This window comes from Panthera leo, chromosome B1, assembly GCF_018350215.1.
Source record: "Panthera leo isolate Ple1 chromosome B1, P.leo_Ple1_pat1.1, whole genome shotgun sequence".
NCBI classification, from domain to species: domain Eukaryota; kingdom Metazoa; phylum Chordata; class Mammalia; order Carnivora; family Felidae; genus Panthera; species Panthera leo.
The window spans coordinates 186,593,011-186,616,084 of record NC_056682.1 but is presented as its reverse complement, the minus strand read 5'-3'; the positions used below and the strand labels follow the sequence as shown (position 1 = coordinate 186,616,084).

Here is a 23,074-nt window from a genome sequence, read left to right as displayed (position 1 = left end):
ATAGGCTTGCATTTTCTTTCTTTTTTTTTAAATAAAAAATAAGTTGATAACATGATGCTGCTTCAGACATGCAGTTAATTAGTGAGAGACTTGATCGCCACATCTTAGGGAACCATACCCAACCATCTGTTGATGACTGTGAGATTGCTACACTTTTGCCCAAGCGAAAACCTTTGTTACTACAAAAGTTTGTAAACTGAATGCTAGTAAGTGAGGGAATTTTTGCATTACACATTATAGGTGGTACAAAGATTGCAAAAATAATCAAAACCAAGTCGCAGTCTTTAAGGAACATAAAATCCAGTTAGGAAGACAGGCATAGCCACATTTCTGAGATCCCTCTGATCATTCTGTGAATTCACATAAGGGTTAGACTTTTTTCTAGTGAGTGTAATTACTTATAATCTGTCAGTAGGTGAGGTGACAAACTGAATGGTATACGTGTGTGTCACGTGATCACAGGGGAAGCACCGCCTGCATAGGGGTCAGGCACAAGAATGTGTTTGAGGTGAACCCTAAAAGATGGGTAAGATTTAAAAAGTGGGTAGAGATGAGGAAACGGGTTAACCGTGCCATTTCTTTTGTTTGTTTTGTTTTGTTTTTAAGTTTTTATTTAAATTCCAGTTAATATTACAGTGTAATATTAGTTTCAGGTGTACAATATCATGATTCCACACTTCCATACATCACCCAGTGCTCATCACAAGTGCACAACTTAATCCCCATAACCTATTTAACCCATCCCCCACTTACCTCCCCTCTGGTAACTATCAGCTTGCTCTCTGTAGCTAAGAGTCTGTTTCTTGGTTTCTCTCTCTCTCTCTCTCTCTTTTTGTTTCGTTTATTATATTCCAAATATAAGTGAAATAATGGTACTTGTCTTTCTCTGACTGACTCAGTTTGCTTAGCCTAATACTCTCTAGTTCCATCCATGTCATTGCAAATGGCAAGATTTCATTCTTTTTTATGGCTGAGTAATATTCCATTATATATGTGTATATATGTGATATATACATATATATATATATACTATATATACACATATGTACCATAGTATATATAATGTAATGTACTATATATTATATATATAATATTCCATTATATATATATAATATTCCATTATATATATATTTATATATATAATATTCCATTATACACACACACACACACACACACACACACACTTCTTTATCCATTCATCAGTTGATGGACACTTGGGCTGTTTCCATCATTTGGCTATTGTAGATAATGCTGCTGTAAACATCGGGGTGCATATATCTCTTTGAATTAGTGCTTTGAATTAGTACTGCAATTGCTGGATGGTAGAGTAGTTATTTTTTTAACTTTTTGAGAAACCTCCATGCTGTTTTCCAGAGTGCCTGCACTGGTTTGCATTTCTACCAACAGTGCAAGAGGGTTCCCCTTTCTCCACATCCTTACCAACACCTGTTGTTTCCTGTGTTGTTAATTTTAGTCATTTTGGCTAGTGTGAGGTGATATCTCATTGTGGTTTCGATTTATATTTCCTTGAGTATAATTGATGTTGAGCATCATTCCATGTGTCTGTTAGCTATCTATATGTCTTCTTTGGAGAAATGTCTATTCATGTCTACTGTCCATTTTTTAATGGGATTATTCATTTTTGGGGTGTTGAGTTTTATAAGTTGTTTATAGATTTTGGATACTAATCCTTTATTGGATATGCCATTTGCAAATATCTTCTTTCATTGAGTAAGTTGCCTTGAATAGTTATGATTATTTTCCTTTGCTGTGCAGAAGCTTTTTATTTTGAGGTAGTCCCAATTGTTTATTATTGCTTCTGTTTCCCTTGCGTCAGGAGACATTTCTAGAAAGAAGGTGATGTCAGAGAAGTTACTCTCTGTGGTCTCTTCTAAGATTTTTATGGTTTCAGGTCTCACATTTAGGTCTTTAATCCAATATCAATTTATTTTTGTGCAAAATACACAAGCTTAAAGCTAAATCTCACCCTTTAGTATGTCAGTGGATTGGATATGGTGGAAAATATCACTCCTGACAGCACCCCACCGATCATATTAATTAGAGGAGTTTCATCTTCTAAATATTCTACAAATAATCTCTTCAAGCTCCAGTAAGTGCCAGTTTTAATGGTGCTATATGATGCCGGTCTTAGTAAAACAGGAGCTATTTCAGAATACAGAGCCAAAACACCTTCTTCTTTACAGATTGAGAACAAAGCATGAAAGATTCCTCAGAATTTTACCCCATTAAATGGACATCAATACTTTCATCTTGTACTTGAAGTTACATTTTGGTTAGGTCCGCAAGGAAAGTTCCAAGCTCAGCAACAACAAAGGCAAGGCTGCCATATACAAAGGGTTTCGGATTCAGACTGAACATCTCATTGCTTACTTTCCTGGTGCTGCTTGGGATCATGGGACAACTTGGGAGCCGAGGCTCCCACAATCTGAAACGCCACCACAACCCCAACTCCGAAGCACTGAGACCAAGGGAAGTAACCAAATCGTTGCCTAGGCGACGGTGGCTCAGGCATTCCAACACAGCCTTCTCAAAGCCTAAAAAAGCACCAAATAGGAGGTGGAAATGACAGGGTTCTTAACAGAGGAGTCTGAAAGGCTATGGGTGACCATGTCATTTCAATGTGAAATCCAATTATCAGATAAATCATAGCCACAGCAGACTTGGATTTCTCTTCCACTGCCATTACCCCATCCCTTTTGTACCTGACACCAAGGAAGCATACTAATAGGATGACAGACCAAAGCACTTCTTAGAGCCATACTGTTGTTACAGGTAAGCTTACCATCCTTATAGGTGGAACAGCATCTTTCCTTATCTCTTGTGACTTCCCTTCCTATAATAAGCAGATCCAGGCAGGGCCCTTCATTCTTGAGAACCAAGGTTTCTTAATTTTTAGTATCTCCTAGCATATGACAGGTAGGTAACTAGGTCAGGGTCCACACACCATATTTACTCATTCATTTTCTCTTCTCTGAATGCTCCCTTCTGTGTTCTCTCCCTGCTTGTCTCCCCATCCCGCCACATATCTGACTATGTATAGTTGTCTCAAAATATAGATTTGCGGTAAATGGGAGGGAATTTAAGGCCCCTCCTAGGTCTCCATCAAAGGAAAACTTGCTTTAATTCTGCCACTTAACATAGTGAAGTAATAGGAAGATTTCATGCTGCTAGTAATTTAGTGGTTCTTTTATGCTAAAAATCCTGCTTATGTATTTTGCATGTATCTCTCTTGGAAATCTTATGGGGAAGTAAGGATATTTGTCAGGGTAAGATCTGAGAATTTGGAAGTGCATGGCCACCAAACATTTGCCCATATTCACAGATATTAATATAGGGCTTATCCTGGAAAAGGGTACCTATAACAAAGGGTTCTTTGTTATACTAGTGGGCATAAAACTATTAGGTGCCTTGATTACAGAAGTTCATGGGTGCCTTCAACTGTTTAACATTTTCTTGTTTTTTAAGTTTTATTTATTTATTTTTAATGAGAGAGAGTGAGAGAGAGTGCCATCAGAGGAGGGGCAGAGAGAGAGGGAAAGAGAATCCCAAGCAGGTTCCATGCTGTCAGTACAGAGCCTGATGCAGGGCCCAATCTCACAAACTGTGAGATCATGACCTGAGCTGAAATCAAGGTCAGACACTTAACCAAATGAGCTACCCATTAACATTTTCTTTACACTATGTCCCTGAAATACTTGATAATTCGTTTACTAAGTGACTGAGATGAAATGCTCTAACAGCTCTACCTCTGTTGAGTCACTGGGCTGGTGTGAGTGTGTGAGTGTGTGAGTGTGTGAGTGTGTGTGTGTGTGTGTGTGTGTGTGTGTGTGTGTGTGCAGACCACGAACCAATCAACATGGTAAGGTTGCATTGATTTTTCTGGTGTGTAACCATTGCATTACTTGGCTTATGTGATCTCAGTTTAAAGAATCCTTTTTTTAGGCCAACTTCATAGTTCCCTAAAAAGACTAAATTTTGTAACTTAAAGTTGGGAAAGTAGATACCAACCGAACAGCATCTAGATCAGTGTTTGTCAAATTATTGTCTGTGATCTGGTCTACCTGCATCAGAATCACATGGGACATGTGTTGAAAATACAGAATCATTTACTTTAACCCGGATCTACTGGATACACATTTTAGGATGAGACATTGGAATCTATATTTTTAACATGTTCCTTATGTTATTATCATGACCACCCAAGAATGAGAGTAAATGATTCTAGGCTATGTTTGTGCCGAGCCTATGCATCTAGAAGTGTAGACGTAGCCAGGACATGAGACCTTGCCCAGTTGGCTAAGCCACAGACCTGATACCACCCTTGGGCCATGCTGCATGATGAGGGATTTGTCTAGTCTTATTGGACAATCTTTCCAATAACTTTCTCATTGCAGCCATAGTAGCTTCTACACATCTGCGACCTGACCATTTGCTTTTGGGTGATGGGATGTGATGGTGACTGTTTTAATAAAGTCTCCAAACATTAATTCCCTGAACTCAACAGATTTAAAGGCAAGCCCACAGACCAAAGTAGAATGTATAGTAACTTATGAGTTGCAAATAACTGGCAGAGTTCACAATGTCTGCAGCAGATATTTAAGCAAATTAGAAGAGTATTGAGACTTTTCATCAAGTCTCAGAATGGTACTGGTAAATTGATCTAAATTCTTGACCAATGTCTCATTTCCCAGGGAGTGGTCAGTTTATTTGACAGGAAAATGCCAGATATATTTTAGTTTTTCGTTGTGCTTTCTGTCACCATTATCAGAATCGATTTCAAGCCATAGTTAAAAGCTAAGCCAACACTTTATGTAGTTTGCCCAAGATAATAAGATGTCTGCTTTCTGTAATGTTGATTCTTGAACATATTGAAAATTGATTCACAGTGCCTTCTATCACCAAGCTTTATTTTTATTCATACTAACATGCAGTGCTTTGGAAGGTAACAAGCAGATGACCGGCAATTTTCAGAAAGCATGCTTTATTAAATGATATAACGTGTACCAAGCACTCAGCGGAGAGCCTGACACATGGTAGAATTGAATTAAATAGCAGTTACAACTACTTTTTCAAAAAAGTAATTAACCCTAACCTACTTCCTCTGAAATACAAGAGGACAACTCAACAAGCAGGCAGAGTATAAATAAGCACATTTAAAGAAGAATTTCACCACTGACTTGCCCACATGAAAATTACAGAAAGTGGAAGAGGGTTCCTGCAAAGATTGAGGCCTAACAGCATTGCCAGACTCCTTTTTCATTTTTTGCAGAGCCCACCTTCCCAAGCCTACAGAGGTTAAAAATAAATGCCACTTCCTTGATTGCTTGGCCTCCTTGCTGCTAGGGGATTGGCCTGTGTTCCCCTCCTGACCAATGGGACCCGAGACCAAACCTGATAAGGATATTTGTCAAAAATTTCCACCCTGAGGGAAGAGAAAGAGGAAGAAGAAACATATCTTTCTCCATTTTTATTACTTTACATATTATTTGTGTGAGGCTATGATGTTGGTGCTATGGCAGCCTTTTTTAGATCATGAGGATAGGGCCAAGGACATCACAGAGAAACTGAAATGAAGCCCTGATATTGCTGAACCACCAAATGAATCCTGGAACTATCCAGAGTCCTTTTTATGTGAGGCCAAAAAAAAAAAAAAAAACCCCAAAAAACCAAAAACAAAAAACAAAAAAAAACCCCTTTATTTCAAAGCCTCTTTGTTTCTATTTTTTCTGTTTCTTGAAACCAAAAGTATCCTGACATAATTTTATAACAGCTACACTTTCCTTTTAGAATGCAAGCTCCGTAAAGACAGGGTCAAATTCTAGTTTGTTCCAAATACAGTGACTTCAACACAATGGAAGTTTATTTTTCGCTTACACAAAGTCTGAGCTGTCATGATAACTATGCGATGTTGTCATGCCAATAGGCTCCTTTGATCTTGCTGCTCTGACATTCCTGGGGTGTTACTCTCATCCATAAAGTCAAAGATGACTCCTCACCATGTCTGCCAGCCAGCAGGAAGGGGGAAGGGAAGAGGAGTCGATTATGTGAAAGAAAAAGTAGATACTGGGGAGCAAGTAAGTTTCTTTCATAGCATCATTGATGACAAAAATGGGTGTAAATAGATTTGAAAAACTATATATTTAAAAAGTGGTACTTAGTTTATGCCACTCACAATGCTAATCTCTTCCACAGAATTATCTCATTGACTCTTCACATTTAACTTTCAATACAGGGGCGCCTGGGCGGCTCAGTCGGATAGGTGTCTTAGTTTCAGCTCAGGTCATGATCTCACAGTTTGTGGGTTTGAACCCTGTGTTGGGCTCTGTGCTGATGGTGTGGAGCCTGCCTGGGATTCTCTCTCTCACACTCTCTCTCTCTGCCCCTTCTCTGTTCTCTCTCTCTAAAAATAAATTTAAAGAAACTTAAAAAATATATTCTTTAAACTTTCAACATAAACAGCATTCTTTTTTTAAATAGTTTTTCTTTTTTGAGAGAGAGAGAGAGAAAGATAGCATGAGTCGGGGAGAGGGACAGAGGGAGAGAGAGAGAGTCTTAAGCAGGCTCCATGCCTAGTGCAGAGCCTGACCCAGGGCTCAATCCCATGACCCTTGAGCCAAAAGTGACTGACCGAGCCACCCAGGCTCCCCGTAGACAGCATTCGTATCCCCACTTTGCAGATGTGGACAATGAAACTCAAAAGACTTTGAACGAGTTACCCAAGGTTGTACACTGAATAAGTTATGGCACTTTGTGTTGAAATCAAAGTCCATGCCCCTGATGTTTTAATCTTGAAGATCTATCTGGCTCACTACCACCTGTCCCTGCCCCAACTGCCTCACCCTCATCTTCCATTGTGTATTATGTTTACTTCCCCTTCAAATTTTGCTTATGAACTCCAAGGGTTTACTTTTTCCCCCCTTTTTTACTGGTTGCCTCTCTCATTCCAGTATTCTCCTTCTCCAGAGTATTATTCTCTGTTCTGCACCTTTATAGCACCAACCTCCAATGGTACCCATCTCTTTCTCTTCTTTGTTATCTCCCTGTGCCAATTATTAAGGAATTGTCTCTCCACTCCATTCTTTGTGATGCTGACACTGGGGCTTGGCAACCACCATGCTGCTCCCCGTTAAGTCCTGCCAGATGGAGGGGGCACTTTGAGGGAGTCTATGAGCAAGGCTGGAGGGGAGAAGATACCTGCTACTTCCCATTTATTTCCCATTAGCTTTATTCAACTTCCCGCTCCTGTATCATCCAGGGGGCTACTTCACCAGCCAGCAGCTGAATGCATGAGGAAGTTTTTCCAACGCTTACAGGATCAACCCCTTCACAGACCCTCAGAGATACCAGCTCTAACCCAACAGTGCTCCCTCTTCAAAGGCCTAAGTTTCCGCCTCTCCAAGTCTTTGTTCTGTTTTAATGACACTAATCTTTTCCCTGAGTTTTCCCAGCCCTGGGGGAGAGTCCCTTGGTGCAACGTCTACTTTCACACTACTTTACAGTTGTGAAAGTTATGCTACGTCCATTTTGGTTTAACTTTTTTCCTTCTCAATTATGCATTGGCTTAGTTTCATTTCCCTGGGTAGATCTGTGCTTGCATTTTTAGAGAGAGCAGGAAAACTCCTAGACAATCTTTGACTGAGGGCAGAATGCTATTTCCATTTCTGTCTACACTGCACGAAGGTGGGCGCAGTCTGGGACACAGTGGGAAACTGATAAACATATGGAGAGGAGTGGTTTCACTCGTGTACATTCCTCATTCTCCAGAAGCTGATGGAGTTGTCTTTGACTGAATGGCTCTCATGCTTGTGCTCTGGTAAGCAGACGCATTTCAAACCTGAAAACACTTTTGTTCCCAAGCGATTCTGCCCACTTAACAGAAAGGAAAACCGAGGCAGAGCAAGGAAGTTGGCCAAGCTTTCAAATTAGACTGCGGCAGAGACAAGACAGAATCTGATTCTTGGACTGCTTTCTCCTCAATGCCCTAGATCAGGCAGGACAAAAGTGCCCTTTGTGAGCAAGGTTGTTCCTTCTCTCTGACCTTTCTCATTGGCAAGCACAATCCTCCGTTTTCCTGCCCTGCCTGTCTGGCACTTTCCACAGGCATAAAATTCACTTTAGAGAGGGAAAATAAAAGTAAGATCAAAGGCTTATATAATTTCACTTCTCAGGGGGAAAAAAACCTCTTCTCTAGCAGCCTACTTCCCAGGAGTTATCCAAACCACCCTGTCTCTGCTGTCCACAGTGGGGTGAAACAGCTGAGAGGACTTGGCATTTCTTTCTGCAGTCATTAATGATACCAGGGGTGGCGTAGGCAGCCAAGATAAATAACCACTGGGAGGCACTGAGAGAGAAGAGCGAGCCATGGGAGTCCCCCCAGGACGATGGGGTCTGCTCATCTAAATCCTTGCAAGTTGTGCAGAATTGGAGCCCTATAGTTATTTGTTTTCAAGTACTTGTTTGGATGTTCATAGCCATCCAAGGCTATGTCTGAGCCTTACACCAGGTGACGTCTCCTTGTTGGTGTCCAGCAGTGTGGATACTGTGGCTTAGTAATTGACCGATGGCACCTCCAAGCCTAGTCTTTTTTTTATTTTTATTTTATTTTTTGACAATAGCAGATCTTGCCTCAGGAGGGGCTGGCTGATATGATAAGTTGCTTTGAAGATGGAGCGATATTTAATATTTTGAGTGACTGCTTCTTGTTGAAATGATTGGGTTCTTCAAGGACATGCTATACATGTTTAAAATGGGATGTCTGGGGCTGCCACAGCATAATCGACTGTGAAATAAGCCCGTTGGAAAGGACAATTACTCCTGGAGCCTCAAATGCTAGTCAAGTCTCCCGTGGCAGTAAGAGGGAGGGTCCCGTTTGGTTCTAGTCAGAAGTGAAACTGACTGTTGCTTTACCACTTTAGCACGGGCCAGTGCCTGTAGTATAAATTCACCACCCGGGATTAGAGACGCACAGGTACAGCCCCGACAATCAACCATCAATGGCTTGGAGTCTGCATGGCTGTAGTGAGCAATCCATCCATCCATCCTAACGTTAATTAGTATCCAAAACCAGTTATCGAGAACCTACTATGTGCCACGTATACACAGAGGTACTAGGAACAAAGAGATGCACAGTATGCTTTTTAAGCACGTGGTCCAGTGGAAAAAGGAGAAAGTACACACTAACACGTATTGAAACGAATTCTGTGTGCCAGGAATTACATATCTTATTAATCCCCTCAACCATCTTATAAAATCGTTGTCACGTCCATTTTACAGAAGATGAAACTGAGGTTTGGAGCAGTGAAATAACTAGCCCAAGACCACAGAGCTGGGGAGGAGCAGCACTGAGATTCAGGGCAGGTTGAATGCACATATCCTTGCCCCTCTAAGAGGCATACTGGGGAGGAGCTCAGTTAGGATGTAGCTGTGAAGTGATGGAGACTTGCTTCACTCACTGTCACAGATCTTGAAAGCCTCACTGCTAATGCAGCCATTTTTATTTCTTTCTATTAAGGGAGAAATTTTTTTCTTTTCCTAAACTAATCAGGGATTCTAAAAGCTGTTCAGGAGGTTTTAGTGAAAGGTACATACTGAAGTCACATCAAATTAGACACACAATTACAATGACAGTTCGCCAATACCCAAACCTGAGGCACCATATTGAACAAACCCCATAGAAATTTATGCCAATGCTTGACCTAAAACTGCAGCTGATATTTGAAATGCCGAATGAATTCAAGAAATCCCGTGGATGGCTCCAGGATTCCGCAAGCCACAGTGTAAGATGACAACTGTAGGCTGTCCTTCTGAGCTGAGGGACGCTTTTTCCTTATCAGTATTTCATTGTTCCCTACTGACAAATGCCCTTATCAGTCATAAAGCAGTTTTCTTAAAACACACACACACACACACACACACACACACACACACCACACACCACACTCCAAAGCAGGAAAGATATATATTTTTTTTTAAATTTTTTTTTTCAACGTTTTTTATTTATTTTTGGGACAGAGAGAGACAGAGCATGAACGGGGGAGGGGCAGAGAGAGAGAGGGAGACACAGAATCAGAAACAGGCTCCAGGCTCCGAGCCATCAGCCCAGAGCCTGACGCGGGGCTCGAACTCACCAACCGCGAGATCGTGACCTGGCTGAAGTCGGACGCTTAACGACTGCGCCACCGAGGCGCCCCTGGGAAAGATATATTTTTAAAAAAGATTTTTTTGTCATCAGTAAAATCTCTGATTAATATTTAGTTCATGTTATAAAATAAGTCTTTTCATTTGTTCATATTAGTTTCTCTGTTTTCAGATTCTGTTTCGCTCATCCCGCATTTGACTACCAGGTGAAATTTCTCAAACCATCCCTTTTATCATCCGCACTGTAATACTGTACTTTAAATCCCTTAGACCACTAACTTCCTTCTGGTTAGAGGGGTTAAAAAGCTGAAAACTCCATTAAAACCCCATTTCCTGGAGTTCTTTGTGGATAGGGCTCTGGATTGGAGTTAGATCGAGTGGCTTTGTGCAGTCTTCCTGCCCCTCTTGGACAAGGGCATGGATAAGTTGGTATTTCTGCAGCCATGTTCCACCATCAGCTTCCTGAGCACCTGGAGGCAATCATGGCAGAGCTGCAGAGGCAGTAGGAGCTTTCTGACCCTGGCATAGCTCCAGTGTTCTCAGCTACAGTAACTCTCATGGTGGCTCACGGTAGATTGATCCAAAGAGATGTTACTGGAGGCCCAGCCTAAACCCACATATCCAGCAGCTCCAGGATTCCTGTTAGCTTTCAATTCCCTATGTTAAATCCCTTCCCGACTAAAACACCTAGGGTGGCTTCTGTTTCTATTTTGCACCCCAACTGATATTGAAGTCTGGCAAGTCAGGGCAGCATCATGTGCTTGGGACCACTGTTTGGCTCCAGCTAATTTTTTGGTCTCAACCTCAGACATGCCATTTCTGAATTTTCACTTAATTATTTGCCACCTCCATGCATTTGCTCATTCCATTTTCTCTGCTTAGAACGTTCTTTTTTATTTTTCCTTCAAGCTCAGTTCAGATGTCATCATCCCCATGGAGTTTCCTCTTACAGATTTCCAAGAAGGTGAGATATTTGTATGTGAGGTGCATTCATTCTTTGGGTTTTGATGACACAGTGGCCTGGGGATATGGAGATGAAAGTCCGCCTCTACTCTTAGGGGGGTTTTGGTCTAGTGTGGGAGACAGGTAAGCAAATATATAAACACAGAGACATATACTACACGAACACATTGATATATCCCTCAGAGGTTGATAACAACGTTGATGCTAATATGCTTTGAGATGACATACCTGGGTGAAATTAGATACAGTGAAACTCACAGGGCAGCACTTGATGCTGTTAAGGAAACACCGTCAGTTCCACTTTATGGATTCAAAGTCCACATTTCATTTCACTAGCACTGGGATAATGATTTGCCTACTGCTTTGATCCCTGAAAGCCACTATGATTTCTTGGTGGAAAGAGAATATTCTGTTTCTTTCCTTTCTACATAAAGTTCGACATTCCTTGAATTAATTTCTTTCAGAAGCCATCCCATAAAGCTCCATTTGAAATTTCTTTAACGCTCCTCGTTAATTCTAGATTAGAGTCCCTCCCCAGCTAAGAAAGAAAAGAAGTGTTAATAAGTTGGGATTATTTCTCACTATCTCTGTTTAGCGCAGGTAAGTGTATATTCACAAAAGATTTAAATGGAAGTTTTATTAAAGCAAAAACAAAAAGGAAACCAACAAAGGAAGAATTTTTTTTTAGAAAAAAATTCTCCAATGTGTCCGCCTGGGAACATGGCCATCTGCCAGATGGATCCACTGTCAAACACACATAACAGTTCGGAGTGGCTTGAAGTCTGATTTCTTTAGGGTTTCCACCTGTGCTCAATTACTGAGCTGCAGAACTTGAAACCTGCTTTCCTTGAATTTTCTTTGTTTCTTTTTGGGTAACCTACTCTGTCTGACCAATGCAACGTATGTGGCAACTGTCCCCAATGTCCCTAGTTGTACCAGCTTAACTCTTCCTTTCCTTCTCACTACCATGGCTTATTCTCTGGGTCCCTCTTTTCCTTCCTTCTTCCAACCTGACAACCCTCTTTGGGGCCACCAGATGGCTCCAGCTTGATTTTTAGTTTTAACATCAAATGGTTCCCATTTTATCCCATCTACCAGTGGCTCTAATCCCTGGATTCTTGATTTAGCCTTTTTGCCAAGACATCTCCTCAAACTCAAAACTGATCTTTGCTTTCCTATTTAGGAAGACACTAGGACAGTCCAAATCTGAGTTTTTCCTTTTTTGTGTGTCCTTCAGGGAGGTGTGTTGAAGTCCTAATCCCTGATACTGGCACCCTTTTTTAGGAATAGGGTCTCTGCAGATGTAATCAAGTTAAGATGAAGTCATACTCAATCAGGGTGGACCCTAATCTAATATGATTTGGTGTCCTTAAGAAAAGAGAACACAGAAACATCGAGAGGAGACTGCCATGTGCAGACAGAGACATACTGACACAGAGAGAAGGAGGCCACGTGGAGTTGGAGGCAAAGATTGGACTACCATTGCTGTAAACTGAGGAATGGCTGGGGCTACCAGAAGGTTGAAGAAGCAAGAAAGGCCTCTTCCCTAGGGTCTTTAGAGAGAGAATGGTCTTGCCAACACCTTGATTTTGGACTTCCAGCCCCTGGAATTGTGAGAGAATACGTTTCTGTGGTCTTAAACCACCCAGTTTGTGGTAATTTGTTACTGCAGCCACAGGAAACTAATGTAGAAACTCAAAAAAATGTGGCCCAGTTGGCCCTGTGGTTGGGCATTAAACATCAAGAAAAGCAGACACCATCTGTTCCGGCTCTCTGTTTGGAAATACTTTCTTATATTTCAATGCCACACTAAAGTTCACAGAACAGTTTCTACAGATACCATCCCTACAATTCTATGAGGTTGATATGAGCCCCTGCATTTTACAGATGAGATAAATGAGTTTGGATATTGAGTGGCTTGATCAAAGTGATAGAGCTAGTCAATGAGGGAGTCCAGCTCATTCTAGATTCTTTTGACTAAGAGCCAAGGCACCTTCTGCTACCCTGTCCTGATTACACGGTGTAGTGAGAGAAGTCCCTTGACTGTATCTCATTTTAGTCCTCACTATTGCCTGTGTGTATGCTGCTGGACAGGTGAACTGAGGACTGAAGTAAAGAACTTAAACTTAATCAGATCCGTGTAAACACGTGCCAGGCTGACATTGCTCAAATAGAACATGGCTTCAATCCTGTCCACCACTCTCCACCTCTGCTGCTATCGCCCTAGTCCAAGTCCCCATCATCTCTCAACTAGGCTACAGCACTGGCCTCATGTTGGTCTGCTCCTGTTCTTGCCCATGACACTGCTTTCAAAGCCCCCAGAGTGAACATTTAAACTCGTAAATCACACGGCACTAGCTCCTCACAGACCCTTCCATTGTGCACGAAAACATACTTACTTGAAATACAAGGTCTGACCAAGTCCTGATTCATCTCATGTCTCTCTTATCCCTTGTTCACTATTTTCCAGCGTCCGTGGGCCTCTTCTTTCCCTTGACCATGTCAAGACCATTCCTGTGGCCAGCCTTTGCACCAGGTCTTTCCTACACCAATCAAGTTGCAACTCAGATATTTCCACTTCGGAGAGGCCCTCCCCAAATACCCTGCCTAAAGTAGTAGTCCCCACTCCCGTCGCTCTCTACCCCCATCTACCTCATTTTATTTTCATCATAGCAATTCTTACTATTCCATGTGATCTTGCTTACTAACTCATTTCTGTGTCATCTGTCTCCCTTATGAGTATCTAACATCCACGATTGCCAAAACCATGTCTATCTTTGCTATGCTGCTTCTACATGTTTCCAGAGCATGAAGGAGTGCTGGGTAGGTCGTAAATGCCCAGTAAAGTGAATGGACATCAACTGTAATTAGCATTAATACCCATGTTTTACAGAACTTTCTACGCATCAGGTACTGAGGTGAACTTTACATGAATGATCACATTCATGCAACCTAATGAGTTAGAAATGATTCTTAACTCCCAGGTTAGAGATGAGACACGGAGGTTGTGAGATGTTAAAGGCTATGCTGAAGGTCACACAGCTTGTGAGTGTCAAAGGCAGGACTGGAACCCAGGGGTGTGGATGATAAGTTTATTCTCTTATACGAGTGCTCTGCTCAGACTGTGTACAAACTCGAGTTGCTTCTCTCATGGCAGACAATAACCATTTCAGAGAGCAAATGCCAGGTATTGAGGCAATGATTTTCTTCTTTTTTATTGGAGTTGACCAGTCCAGTACTCAGATCCAGGGCCACAGTTCACAGATCCAGAGTCAGGGAAATGGCTGTATTCTTGGCAGTCCCACAGCCTTTAGGGCACCACTCTGACATCATTCATTTCAGTGCTTTATGGATTGGGGAGACACGATCCAGACAAATCAATGGATCTCCTGACAGTGGAGGATTCTTAGAAAGAAAGAGGGTCATGGTAGAGCACCGTTTGATGTGTCCCTCCTCCTCATATGCCTCCCATTAATTTCCACTCCTGCGTTAGCAAAGCTGGCTGGGACACAGGCTCCATTTAGAAAAACGATGAAACACAAACGTTTATTGAGTCTGTGCTTCGAATCAACAGGGTTTTCCTCAGATTGAGTTGCCGCCAATTACCCTCCATGCAATTATGGCGATCCCAGAAGCAAGCAGATGGGGAAGAGTTTTGTTTTCAAATGGAGGAGAAACCAATATGTAGGAAGAAAAGGCAGCTTGTTCATTTGAACAGACTCCAGGTGGCTGGTCGCCAAAAGGCAAAGAGCTGGGGAGCCAGGTCTGGCCCTGGATCAGTCTGGCTGCCCACAGACCAGAGGAACCACTGAGACGACAGGGCTCTGCCTCCCCTCATCATGCTTGTCTGCCGTCGGCCAGCTTGGCCGGGAGAGTGGAGGCCAAGGGAGAGACAGCCCACAGAAGCCCGTGCAGGTCAGACTCCCGACCTTGACGCCTTTGGAACATCAAGTCCTGCTATTTTGTTGTTGTTCAACAGCGACATGTTGGTTTGTTTTGTCAGGGAAAAAAAATTTAAGGAAAGATGTGCAAGAGCTCAAGCCATATGGCAAACCTCCTTGGATGGCTTTGATCATTTGGAGTTTCACACACCCTAAAAGAGATTTCCCTTTTCTTAAGGATTAGATTGTCCTAAGCTTCTTGCTGGACTCTGCCTCTTGAGGTTACTGTTCACAAGAGAACTGAGGATGCCATTGAGTGATTGCCATCATTATTTCTGTCTGTATTTTTATTTATAATTACATAGTCACATAGGACTCCCTCAAAAATAGTCAATATTTGCCAGTTCCAGAACCATCAGTACTTAGAGGGAATTTCTTCCCTCTTTGACATGAAGGGACCATTATCAAATCCAAGGCACAGGACACGGAGTGTGGGAAAGATTTACTCACTAAATTAATTGAGATGAGAAAGGTACAATTAATGAGGAAGATTTCCATGCAAAAATCAGCCTGATCCATAATCGAAAGGAAGGTGGCTTGAATTTTAGTTCTCACTCACATAGCAAATAATGACTTGCAAATCTCTTTCCAAAAAGTAGTGCTTTTCCCTAAAAAAATAAATGAAGAAAAGTATATCTCACCTCAGTTTTAGTTCCTGCTCAGCCACCTACAGCTGTGTAACTTTAGTCAAATCCCCTAAACTGTCTGAGACTTGGTTTCTTCCTCTAGCTGGAAGCAGCACTCCCAAATTCTGGGATGAGTTTTACTAATGGATCCAGAAACATGCATTTTTGGTTAGAGGAAAAAAAAATACTCTGACACATTTTGGGCTTTTGAAGGGGCTGATTCCCTCTGTAACTACCTAAATGAGATTGCCAGAGAGCATGTTGATGATTTCACAAATGATCACAACAATTGCATGTCTCTTACCTGAATGAATATTGGAGGGCTATACTGGGATATGCAAAACAGAATCTGGCCATACAGCAACACGTACGAGATGGATGGTGCCTATTTTGGTGGTAAGGGGAAAAAAGCCCAGGACACCTCTCAGAGGCAGGAAGCAATTTTGGAAGTGCTGCAAAAGACAATGATATTGTTCTTGGTTTAATAGGTGATCTACCCCATGAAATAAAGCTGCAGGGCCACGTTTGTCTTGGTTAATAATGTCAGCGGAATGAGGAAGTTTAGCTGTAATAACAGTAATAACTGTGTCGATGTAACTGCTGGGGCTGAATTTCCATCTGCAGCCTCATAATATATGACCTTTGTTATGTCTCTACCTGTTGATTTTTTAAAGGCAAAATTGGCTTGTCTGTTCTGCTCAGGGGACGGAGGCTGGAATAGTCCATTTTTCCCCAGATAAATCAAGGTTTTGTGGATGGTGATTTAATCTCACAAGTGCCCTTTTGGACTTGATTAAAATTGCACAGAAAGGAAGTCAGGCTTTAACAGATACATTGTTACTTTGATACTGAATAGATAGGCTTAAAGCTGGACATTTTTATTTACTTCTTGTCTTTCATCACCTTTTTTTTCTCCATAAAAAAATACGGACTCCTGTGCTTTCTTTCTTTGCTATTCCTCCTGACCTCCCTTGATAGAGTTAACTATTGCCTACTCCTGGACTATGTCTCTCTTATTACACTTCTCATACTGTTTTGAAAAGCATTTGTTAACACATATTGAGTTTATACCTGAACTGTGAGGCTTTGAAGGTGGAGACCAGGTCTTGCGTATCTTTGAATCTCTAATACCGAGACTGGGACCTTGGTCGATGTGCCATACTTTCCAGAAATGCAATGGAATATTCTGCTTAGTGATTCCCCACCCCCCCACCAATTTTCACACAATATGCACTCGTTTTGTACTCTCAGTAATCTGATGCAGCAGTCAGAGGAGGTAATAAGCAGAAGAAACAGATTGAGTGAGGTGCGTTGATTGGGAGTTGGTCAAATTGCTCAAGATTGCCTAACAAATGGGTAGTGAATACAAGGTCAGAACTCCTATTTTTCTAATTACTAGCCTTGAGCTTGGGTCAACCCATGTGGGATTGGTAATCCATTGGACACATGGAATTAGATACTTTTTGCCATGATTGTGATTTGTCTACAATGCCCAGGCTCATATACAGTGTTTATTTATTTATCTTTCCACCCCATCTTCCTCTCCCTCCATTAATTTTATTTTAATTTATTTTATTAATTAATTTATTTTTACCTTCTTCCATTTTGTTCCCTCACCACTGCTTTTTAAAATTTTTTTAGCATTTATTCATTTTTGAGAGACAGAGAGAGACCGAGTGTGAATGGGGAGGGGCAGAGAGAGAGGGAGACACAGAATCTGAAGTAGGTTCTAGGCTCTGAGCTGTCAGATCAGAGCCCCACATGAGATTCAAACCCATGAACCGTGAGATCATGACCTGAGCCGAAGTTGGACACTCAGCCACATGAGCCACCCAGGTGCCCTACCACCACCACTTTTTTTGTCCTCCTTTTTCTCTTCCTCCCATTTGAGGCCTTAAGGCTGTCTGTGGCACATATTGAAGCTGATTGCTTGGCTTAAAGAATGCCAAGAATTTCATATAGACTTGTCCTTCTCAAAGTTGGGGTCTTAGGAGTGAGAATTCCCAAAGTTCCAGGGTAGGTGCATTGTACTAAACATATGAATGACAATATATAAGGAGTACAGTAAAACCTTGGATTGCAAGTAACCTGTTCTGCAAGTGTTTTGCAAGACAAGAAAACATTTCGAGTAAATTTTAACTTGATAAATGAGCGATGTCTTGCAATATGAGTAGTATGTGATGTCAAATGTCACATGATCACAACTGAGCCAATGGTTCTTCTCTCTTTCTCTTGCTGCAGGATTGTGGGTGGATCGTCAATGCAATGTCACACTTCTGCGAAATCCTCAAAAGGAGGCAAAAGCAAGTATCATTGGATAGGTTCCTTGTTAAAGTTGCATGAAAAGAAAAAGATTCCATTGAGCCAATAGATGGCAATGATTCCGTTAGTGATAGTGAAAGTCGTCCTACACAGTAACCCTCCTCTCTCTTGTCTCCCTCACACCAGCCACGGAGGTTTTCAAAGGTAAGTAGAGGTTAATTTGTTTATTTTTCTTTATATTTTGTATTTTCTCTATTATTTTGTATTATATTACAGTATCGTAATCATTTTTATATGAATATTTTTGGGTTGTGGAACAAATCATCTGAGTTTCCATTATTTCTTATGGGGAAATTTGCTTTGATATACAATTGCTTTGGATTACAAGCATGTTTCTGGAACAAATTATGCTCGCAAACCAAGGTTTTACTGTATATAATTAGGGAAGGGACACAGATGGTGAATTTTATGACTTCAGAGGACACTGAGCTCACTATAGGGCACATGGAGAGACCTGTGGAGAAGGGGGAACTGTGGTTGGACATTCAAGGATCCAGCAGAGCTCTGGGGTCAGGTGGCTTGGGTTTGAATCTTGCCTCCAGCACTGATTGACTGAGTGAGCTTGGGCAAAGTAATTATCCTTTCTAACCCTTAGTATCTCCACGTGTAAAATGGAGATAATAACAGTAATGATCATACTGTTTCATGCTGTGAGGATTAACAAAGGCAATGAAAGTAAAGTGCATAGAACAGTGCCTGGCTCGTGGTCCCTGTTCCATACATATTACCTATTATTCTTAAAGTGCTAATTTTATGTTATTTTTTGTTGCACTCGTAGGCAAGGTACATTGTACAGTGCAATGCAAAATTCACCTGAGTTTCTGTGGTAAAACATAAACCCTCAAAGAAGTGTTGAACTTGTGATAATAGGCCCCAGGCCCTGGGCACTCAGTCCATTCTCCTTCAACCTGATGTGCACTGTTCCATGGAATGGTTTAGAAGCATAGACTGGGATAGGCCAATCATAGCTGAAGAAACACTGAAGAGGGAACTGCAGAGTTTGCTGGCTCTGACTGGAGAGTTGACCAGATGTTTTAGAGAGAAGGCAATCCCACTGATTAATTCCTCATTGAGTACAATAGGCACCACCTCCAGTAATCCTGCTTGTAAAGACAAAATAATGAGTAGCTAAAGCCTGTTCTCACTGGCCCCCAACTCACCTCCTTTAAAGTCTCTTATACCCATAACCTCAAATGCCCAGCTCTCTTTAGCTGGTAAGGCTGATGACATCTTCTTCACCATGGTGGTAATCCATCTTTGCTTGTCCATCTAGCTCAGGACCCTACGTATCCTTCCCATTCTCCACCTCTATTTCTGCCTCTGTCCCCAAGAGGAGTTAGTAAATCCAGTAAATTCATTTGTGATATGTAACCAATGAATGATACGGCATGCAACAGGTGATTTCGTTAAGGGGATAGGGCTGATTCTTGTTATTTGTGGTAGTTATGTCTATAAAGTTGCTGTGAACCTTGAGTTGGAGAGCACTGAACCATTGCTCCTGGGGGAAATACAGGGTTAGGTTCTCGTGAGCCTCTGGTCACATTTTTGTCAACCAGTGGATCCATAACCTTGTTTTATGTGTGTTTCTGTTTAAAGACTCCTTATTTAAAATATATTGTTAGTTCATTAACACTGAACTCATCCAACTGTACTGAAACTCCTACCTGAATGACACTTACCTAACATGTCCCTTATCACTTCACAGCCTTCTTGTACTTAGAAACATTAGACACAACTTTAGTTCTGCCCTTGGGTGCCATTTTCAATAGCAAAATCACCAACCCAAATCACAAAAATGTGAAGAGCACGGCACTAAACAGATCCTGAAGAAGACTCTTGTTTATAGGATGACAGCTAAAATAAGAAGGCAGAGTGTTGCCTTGTCGGACCTCAGCTGGGAGCGGTCATGTCAGGCGACTCAAATTTTTTGTTGCTCTGCGTATGTCTGCAAGTGGCCACAGAATCTATATATCTATATCTATATCTATATCTATATCTGTATCTGTATCTGTATCTGTATCTATATCTATATCTATATCTATCAATCTCTAAGTATTGATTTTAGCTAATAAATTTTAGCTAGTGGGAAAATTTGCAAATACAGAGTCTGTAAATAATAAGGATTGAATCTATATGTATTATATATATGTTGCATCTTATATATATTATATACATATTGCATCTTATACATATAATATATATGCATATATTATATATATATATATATATATATGTATATATATATATATATATATTATATATATACATATATATATATATACACACACACATACACATGCATACATCTTCCCAGAGTTCAGGCTACAAAGGAGACTCTCCTCTGGGATGTCAGGACTGAACACCCTTTGAGGGCTCAGTGGCATCATACTGTCAAGGGCACGGTGGTCTGCAGTTTCCATTGTACACATCTGCTTTCCAGTTAAGAGTCTGGTGTTTGAGGTCAGTCATGCAAGCCTCCTCATGTTTAGCTGTGCGATCTCAGGCAACTCAGCATCTTCAAATCATGGTTTATCTATGAGATACAAATTATTAGGAACATATATTAATATTTACATCTATCCCTCAGAAAGTTTTGGCTAAGACTAAAGAATATATGCAAAAGACTACCAGACAATCATAACTGGATGTACTGGAGGCATTTGATAAATTTACCAATTATATTTTGCCCCACTGTTTGTCTTCTGTTTTCTCCAACAGCTAGCTAACCTGACCTGTCCTTCAAAGTCCAACTGAAGTTTCTCTTCCAGTTTCATTCCAGAGTCCCTCTGGAGGACTTGATGTCCTCTGAAATCATGGCACTGACTGCCCATTTGCCTTGCTAATCCTATGCTGCCTTTTCACTTGCATTTTTGTCTGTTTTTGTCTTGTTTTCTCCATTACGCATACATAAAAAACGTTTGAATATCTATGATGCGCAGCACTCCATGCAATGCTCTGTGGGCCCTTGACCTCGGAGTTCGACATCTTGGAATCATTTCTGGTTACTTAGTGCTTTCTCCTGGAGCTTCTATGACTCTTTGTCTCATTTATTTGTCCACATGTAGGTCTCTTTGCAAAAGGGGCAGGGCCAGGTCCAATACGTCCATTTCGTAGTTGAGTAGGCTGACCATCTAAGAAGTTGTTCTTAAATAAGTTGTTGTAAGTCCTCTGATAACCTATTACTTGCAGGGAGACATTCGTTGGTGCCCTGATGTGTGTGTGAATTCTTTTCATCAGCAAACTCCCACTTTTCCTGTGAAAGGCCTTGAAAAGTTCTCTCTTCCAGGTTAGCCATCAGTTGATGTGCTGGTTCAGGTTTATCATCACCACCCTGATATGGCAGTGAACACTCCAGCAGGGGAGTCTGCCAAAGATTCCAGCCAAAATCTGGCAGTAACTATTTGAAATTCCTATTCTGATGCTGATTTTAGCCATAAAAACAATTCGAACATCATGGACCATTGCGCGGAAAGAAAGAAGGAGGCCAGAGACAGATAGTGGACAGCAGGAAACACAGCAGGAAACAGTTACGATGTAAAATATTTGTGTCAGATGCCTCTGGTCATTCCTTTTTGAGCTCATATTGACAGAGTTGCTCCATCCCTGCATTCAGAGTTTTGTACTCTTCTAATATCAGGCATTTAAACCTTTGTTCCAATTTAGGTCAAAATTACTCAAGCAGAACCCTGAGTTAATGTGTAAATTTTCCCCTAGGGTGTCCCTCATTTTGGAATGAAAGGCTTAGTCCCATCTTTTCAGGCATTAGTGAAAAGGCTTGGGGGTGGAGGTTAGCAAGAACTCACCAAGTATTATTCCAAGAAAATATCATGCATATCAATAGAATATACTCTGCTTTGTCCTTTTTGAGTCTCGATATTTGTAATATCCTGTATTATTCAACCATGTGTCTCTTAGTCTGTCATTTGTAAAGTGGGGAATGGGAAAAGATTTAGTTCTCTTAGGTCTCTTTTAGTTCACACAGGGTAGTATTCTAGGATTTCTCTTTCCTTCTTATCTACTCACTATTCTTTTCAAACTCCCAACACCTTTGTGTTTCTATTTATGATTATTTTTAAATTATTACTTATAAGGGTTTGAAAAAAGAAAACATTCTCTCTCCTTGCCACTTTATTTCTTCCCCGCCACGTCCACTCCTTGTATCCATTATTGACCATGTCTTGAACTGTCAGTCTTAGCAACATGTACTGACACACCTTCTCCCAACACCTATGGGCAGGTAAGAAATTAGTTCATTATCTACTCACTCTGCCTTTCTCTTCCCAGTTTTTTAATTAGAAAGATATTAATCTTCAGTTTGTCTGTTGGTTATCATTGTAAATTCAAATAATATGCTTCAACTTCTATTTCTTGGCCCATCAACTCTGGTAAGACAAGGACTCTTGTTTTTATTTTGGATGCCACAGGCAGAAAATTGTCTCCACTGGACTTGTCTGGGTAAGAGACCAAGCCTAGTTTTTACGCTGTAAGATCAGCATATTCGGGAAAACTACCTGTCATCAGGTTGGCGATAAAAACTCTGGGACAAAGACACATTGGAAACCAATATCATAGACGGTTTAGTAAAGTTAAAACTGATACACTTAGGGTAAAAAAAATCAACATGATAAACAGTAATTGGGAAAATCACTCACTTAAAAAAGAAACACTATCCAACAATTAGCTGAATTAGCACCTCTATTGATTCTTGGAAGTATTTTCTCCCATTTAACCTACTCAGATCAATTAGCTTGGCATCTGCCTCCAACTTCATATATCAATATAACTGTTTTCTCCCCAGCCTAACTGCTACTTAGGAGATAATGGGAGGGGTGGGCCATTTTGCAAGACAATAACACAGCTCCTGGAGAAATAAATCTAGAGACTGAAGGAATCAGATTTATTTCCAAAGAAAGTGGTACATCCCTCCCATGGTGCCTAATACACCGGTGGTTAAACAATTAAGTTTATTTTTAGATACAAAGTTAATTACTTTGAAAAGTCAGTGATACTGCCATTGACAAATACTATCTTTAAAACCCTTAGAAATAACAAAGCAGTCACTCA

General features: G+C 40.9%; 1 pseudogene; it reads right to left on the bottom strand.

Annotated features, from left to right (window-relative positions):
• Positions 1–1,990: 1,990 nt before the first annotated feature.
• On the bottom strand, positions 1,991–2,533 carry LOC122218532 (annotated as a pseudogene).
• Positions 2,534–23,074: the final 20,541 nt, after the last annotated feature.